Consider the following 6,459-nt stretch of genomic DNA (forward strand, 5'->3'; position numbering starts at 1 on the left):
GCCACCTGTACAGACACTTGAGTGCTGAAGCCCTTAAGATTGAAGAGCTTGCAGTTTTGATGCTGTGCAGCCAGAGAGGTGGGGTTTGCACACACCTCCGCATGTTCCACAGGCTCCCTTAGTCTTCCTGGAGGCGGCAGCAGTGCATAGGGCAGCCCTGATTGTCTGACCCAGACTGCCCATTGTCAATCTGTGTTTTCCTGCAGTAGAACGTGGGGATTGTGAAGGGGTCGTGTTCTAATTCATAGAATCATAGAAAATGAGGGTTGGAAGATACCTCATGGGATCTCTAGGATGGAGATTCCACCATCTTTCTGAATAATTTGTTCTACTGCTGTGCTACCCTCCTAGTGAGAGGGTTTTTCCTAATATCTAACCTAAACCTCCCTTGCTGCAACTTGAAATCATTGCTACTTGTTCTCTCATCTGCCACCACTGAGAACAGTCTAGCTCCATCCTGTCTGGAACCACCCTTCATGTAGTTGAAGGCTGTTATTAAAACCCTTCTCTTCTCCAGACTAAATAAGCCCAGTTCCCTCAGTCTCTTTTCATCAATCACACTCCCCTGCCTTCACACTATTTGCCTATTCCCCTGCCCACTCCCCCAGCCCCCCCATGGCTGCCCCGCCTGCCCCAGCTCCTGGTTTTTTAAAAAAAGCCTCACTCACCGGATGCTGCCAGGCAGGGGGATGATCTCTGCCACCCCACATTGCCCCATGCTGTATGAGGGGCTCTGCTACAAGCCCCTAAACTTCCCCTTGCTTCCCCAGCTCCCCCATGGCTGCCCTGCCCACCCCAGTTCTGGCCCTTCAAGAAAAATAAAACCGAGAAAAACCCCAGGACTCACTGCTCTTGCAGCGGCCTCAGGGCTTCTGGGGGGGGGTTGTGCAGAGCTCCCCGTGTGGCTCAGGGAAGCAGGGGGCACTGGGGATCACCCCCCACCTGGCAGCACCCCATGAGTTTGGGCTTCTTTTTTCAAAGAGATGGGAGCTGCAGTGGGAGGGGAAGCCTTTGCCAGGGCTTGGAGAATAGGCAGGGGTGGGCCTGACCCGCTGATCCCAATCTCCCTCAGCAAAGCCATCTCATGGATGGCCTTCTGTTGCTCCACCAGTCTTGCGAGCATCAGGTATGTGGAGTTCTGCCAAGTCTCCATATCCTGCATGATTTTGTGCTGTGGGATGCTCAGCTCTGCCTGTTTATCCCACAGCATCTTGCCCCCCTTGATGCTGCTATGGAAGTAGCCTGCCTGCATTTCAAAATGAGCTGGCTGGTTGTGACAGTGACCTCACCCTCAACAGCAGCCTTGTCCCCCTCCAAGTTGTCCCTGACTACAAGGTAGAACTTGTGCGCCACACAATGGATGCCAACAAAGTTGGCATCACAGACTGCCTTGACCATATTGGCCCCGTTGTTGGTGACCAAGAACCCACGGATGAGCTCCCTCTGCCCAATGAGCCACCCCTGCACCATGAGGTTCACAGTCCCCATGATCTCCATTGTGATGTGGGACACATCCATCACCTCTGCTTGAAGAAGAGTGCACTGACAGCCAGACTACTCACACTAGTGCCCTGTGAGGGAGAGGTAGGCATGTTCTCCACCCTGGCTGCTCCAGATGTCCAAGGTGAAGTGTAAGGCCACCTGCGGATCTGCCTTGTGCAGCTCCTCCCTCAAGTACTCCCTGCATGCCTCATACAGGGAGGGTACCACAGTCCTGCTGAAGGTGGTAAATGTTGGCACATGGTATGATGGGGCCATGAGTGCCATGAGCCTCCTGAACCCTGGCACTCAACTAAGGAGATGGGCTGGCCATCCAGAGCAAGCATCTCCCCTATGTTCTGGGTGAACTCGCTCACCTTTGGAATGCGCCCCCTTTTCCCCCACTGGTCCAGGGAGGCCTGCCCCTGCTTCTGGGGGATGGGGGCTTTGGAGCAAGGGGCCGGGGGACTTCCTTTTGTGCATGCTCCCACTGGTGCCAGGCTGAGGAGGAGCAAAGGCAAGGGGGTGGCACCTCCTGATATGCATCAGAATCTCCGTGGTGTTGAAGTGTTTCTGGTCCTTGCCCTGGCTGGTCTTGCATTGGTAGTGCAGGCAGACAGCATACTTGGGATCATCTGCCACCTCAAAATGATCCCATCTGACACTATCCCCTCACTTCTGGGGTGCGGGTGCGGATCCTGCCTTATCCCCCTCCTCAGCAGGCAGAGGCACAACAACAGGAGGAGCTGACTCAGCTGGGCCACAACCTCAACCTCCTCCAAGATGCTTTCTGGTGAAGGAAACCTGGCTCTAGGGGAACTTTGAGAGGTTTGGAGCACAAACTCAGATTTCTCCTCCTTCCCCAAAACTTCTCTGGCTATGGCACTGAGCTTCCCTGGTTCCAGATCCAGTTCCTCCTCTGGCATTGGAAGGTTGAGGCTGGGAACTGAAATTGGAGTGGAGGAGACTGTCATTCTGGTGCTTGTTGTCATGCTGGTGTTGCTGAGGGTTATTATTATTGCTGGTGTTAGTTGAGGTGGGGCAGGTGCAGACACTGCTCCCACCTCATTGCTGCCACTAGCAGCAGAAGCCTCATGCCTGCTAGGGAAGAGGGTGCATCTAAGTTTGGGGGGAGGAGGACTTGCAGCTCTCCCTCTGCCCCCTTTCATTCCCCTGCCAGAAGACCTGGCACCTGCCTTTCCAGCACACTTCATGTTTGGTAGGCTGGAAAGTGTGTGTATAATTTATATGTGTTGCACTTTCCTGCCAGTGTTGGATGACACACTGCCAGGCAAAGCACAGCTTTCTTTGTGTTTGGGGTGAAAAAAAAACCAACTACTAAATAAGAGGATTTTTGGGGAAGACATATTTGAAAGTGATTAACAATAGGGATGGTAGGAAAGAGTAAGTGGAAAAGGATTGGCTAATGGCTGGCTACAATTTGGTAGCAACAGACTACCTACTGCTACGAGCCTAGACCCTTCAGATGCTGCATTCTGTTGCTCGTGCTGCAAGAGACAGATCTCACAAAAGGCAGTGAAAGGCTTCACACAGAGCTTTATATGCTGTTTCTCTGTCCCTCCCCCAGAACACTGGGATTGGAAGGGATATCAGGGACATTTCACAGACACTGGCCAGTTACAGATGTCACACTCAGAGCAGTCCTCCCTCTTCTGAGTTTCTGTTTCCCCGTAAGCCCGCCTCTGAAACATCCCAAAACATTCAAAACATTCCAAAATGTTTCATTTAATTTCTCAGATGATTTTGTTTAATTTCTGAGATGTTTTGGAGCCTTCTGTTTCATTTTGGATTTGGTGTTTTGGGTGCCAAAACAGGCCAAAACAGCTCTGAAATGAAATGACTGCTGAAGTTTCACACAGCCCTACTACCAGCTGCCAAGGGATCTCACCTACATTCTCACTGCACAGTGGGCTAGTTCCAGCCTGCATGAGTACATGTATTTCCCTCTAAGTGAGATGCCCTCTGAGTGAGCCAGCAGAGGCTCAAAGCCCTAATGAGCAAAACCACACATATGTGCAGACTCTATGATATAGACATGGCCTAAATACCACAGGGACAGATTTTTAAAGGTACTTCAGTGTGTATAGATGGAAGCAGGAGCTTCTGAAAATCTCCCTAGTACCTAGGTGTCTGATTCCTGTTGCTGTTGTGGAAACATAAGTGCCTAGGTGCTGCTGAAAATTTACCAGGCCTCTCTTTGCACCTGTCTGTACCTCAATGCCTTGAAATATCTTGTCTTCATGTATTCCAGAACATTCCCTTTACCCCCTTGTCCTTTATCTGTGTGCAGTACATTGAAGGTGTTCTAGAAGCCATATGCAAAATCATTTCCTTTGGCCTGGCTTGTGTTTGCCCTGATTTCTACATTCACTATGCATTCCTCCCAGCCCTTTCCTCCCATTCCTTGGTCTTTCAGATTCATGTTGATAATTATTTCCAGAATTCTGACACTTAGTTTTATTGCCCAACTCTCTGTCCCCAGTTACCCAGAGAGGCTGTCAGCGCTTCATGCTGGCTCATGATTTAATTATATTTCTTTGAATTCTCTCTACCCACACATGCTCAGCAAGGCTGTGTGAAGCTTTGGGTGCTGATTCAATGTGGAGGAAATTCAGCCCAATTCGGCGGTTGAATCTCCAAATCTGAATCGAATCAGGAAACCAGTAAAAAGATCCAAATCAATTTGAAGCCTTCCAAATTTATTCGGAAAAGATTTGAAGAGTTTCGGAGATTTGGGCAGTTCCTGCTCACTGCCACAGGAAGCTTGAACCGGACTCCATGCTGGTAAGTAGGGGGTGGAGGAGCAGGGGCTGGAGGAGGGGGAAGAGGCCAATAAGGGATCCCCTTCCAGACCCTGTCCCCTGCCTGCTCCCCCAGCCCGCATGTCTGCCTTGCCCAAACCCAGCTTCTGGCTCTTAAAAAAAAAAAGCCCTGCACTCACTGGCTGCTGCAGCAGCCATTGGGGCTTCTGGGGGCTTGTAGCAGAGCCCCCCATGCAGTGTGGAGCAGTGGGGGGCAGCAGGGATTTCCCCCCCCACCTGGCAGGATCCAGTGAGTCTGGGAATTTTTTTTTTTTTGAAGAGCCAGGGCCATGCGTGGCAGCCATGAAGGGAGCTGGGAGAGTGGGTGAGGGTTGGGGGACTTGTGGAAGATCCTCTCCCCATGCAGCATGGGGCAGTGGGTTGCAGCCCCTGCCAGGCAGCAGCGAGTGGGAGCTTTTTTTCTTTTTTTTTCAAGAGCCACGAGCTGGGGTTGGGAGAGCGAGCAGGGGATGGGGCCTATTCAATTCAGAGATTCAGCCAATTTGGCGATGGCTGAATCTCCGAATCAGATTTGGCTGAATCGATTCAGGACAGTGATTTGAATCACCGAATCAAATCACTGTCCCCTGAATCAGCCATCTGAAGTGAATACTAGCCACTTTCCACAGGCCTAATGCTCAGTCAGAAAAAGGCCTTTGCTTAAAGTGCATTCATCACAAGGCGCTTCCTCTCACACAAGTAGCAGACGTACTGAGAGTCTTCATTATTTTGAGAGGTTAAGTATATCAGTATAAACAAAATATATTAGTTTGAGTGCCCAGGGTCAGCCTCAGACAAACAGACCCAACTGGAGGGATGGAGGGAGGGAGGGGAGGAGAAGGAGGAGGTGCTCACAGAATTTTGTGTATTGAGCAAATTCATTAAAATATTAATTATCTGAGAGGATCTAGAATTTTTGGATACAGTGAATTTGGTGACTTATGGAGAAAAATGATTAAATGACTAGAAATCCACCCTCTGTGTTTACAATAGAACTGCTGCAAGAAGTTCTCTGGAGATTCAAGCCATTGCACACAGTGAGCGGGTGTCCTAAATCAATCAGAAAAATAGTGCACTTGGCAGAGCTTTCCTCCTTAGCATTTATTCTCACCTGCCATGGCTTGATGGGAGTTAAAGTTAATACTCACAGAAGGGCAGTGTGAAAAAGACTTACCCGCTGGAGTTGGGAGGCAGCAGGACACTGCACTGGGAGACAAGCGCGGCAAAAATGAAACCGCAGCGGGCGGAGCTGCTGCGGACAAAGATCAAAGAGAAAAAAATGGAAAAGCCAGAAGGAGCTGGGAACGGCTTCTGAATCAGCTTGGGATGTTTTATATGTGCATGCCGGAACTGATTGGCCACCTGAACGCCTGGGGCCAAGATAAAATGCCCAGCAGAAGAGCAGTGGGGGGGACCAGAAGTGAAGTCCCCAACCAGTCCTGAGGGACAGGAACACACCAGTGGTCCCAGGGAGGGGACCTGGTGGGCACCCCAGGAGGGGGTTGCCCCAAGGATCCACGTTCAATGTGAGCTGGTGAAGACACTCACAGAGCCAGAGTGGGCATCGACTGGTGCTGACGAAGACTGGAGTCCTGTGGGACCCAGTGACACCTTAAGATGGACACCACTGACAAGCACCAAAGACCCAGCCCAAGAAAGGGACAACACACTGGGGAATAGTGTAGAGGCCTGAAATGCCTCTAAATTAGTGTAGAGGCCTGAAATGCCTCTACACTAATGCCCGTAGCATGGGGAACAAGCAGGTGGAACTCACCCTCCTGCTGGCTGACACCAGCCCGGACATTGTGGGGATTACGGAGACTTGGTGGGACTCCAAGCATGATTGGGCGGTGAATGTTGAGGGCTATAGGCTGTACAGGAGGGACAGGATAGGAAAGAGAGGGGGAGGAGTGGCACTCTACATCAAGGAGGACTACACGTCCTCGCTAATTAGTAAGGAGTCAGGGGAGAAGCACTCTGAGGTGCTTTGGGTTAGGGTTCAAGGCAGAAGAGGGGAAAGGGACCTATTGGTGGGAGTCTACTATAGACCCCCTACCCAAGCAGAGGAGCTTGACCAGGAATTCTTGGGTCAGCTCACTGAGGTAGTAAAAGCTAGGGATGTGGTAGTCATGGGGGACCTGAATTTCCCAGACATCTG

This window comes from Gavialis gangeticus, unplaced genomic scaffold (genome assembly GCF_001723915.1).
Source record: "Gavialis gangeticus isolate Ggan-Ray unplaced genomic scaffold, GavGan_comp1, whole genome shotgun sequence".
Classification (NCBI taxonomy): domain Eukaryota; kingdom Metazoa; phylum Chordata; order Crocodylia; family Gavialidae; genus Gavialis; species Gavialis gangeticus.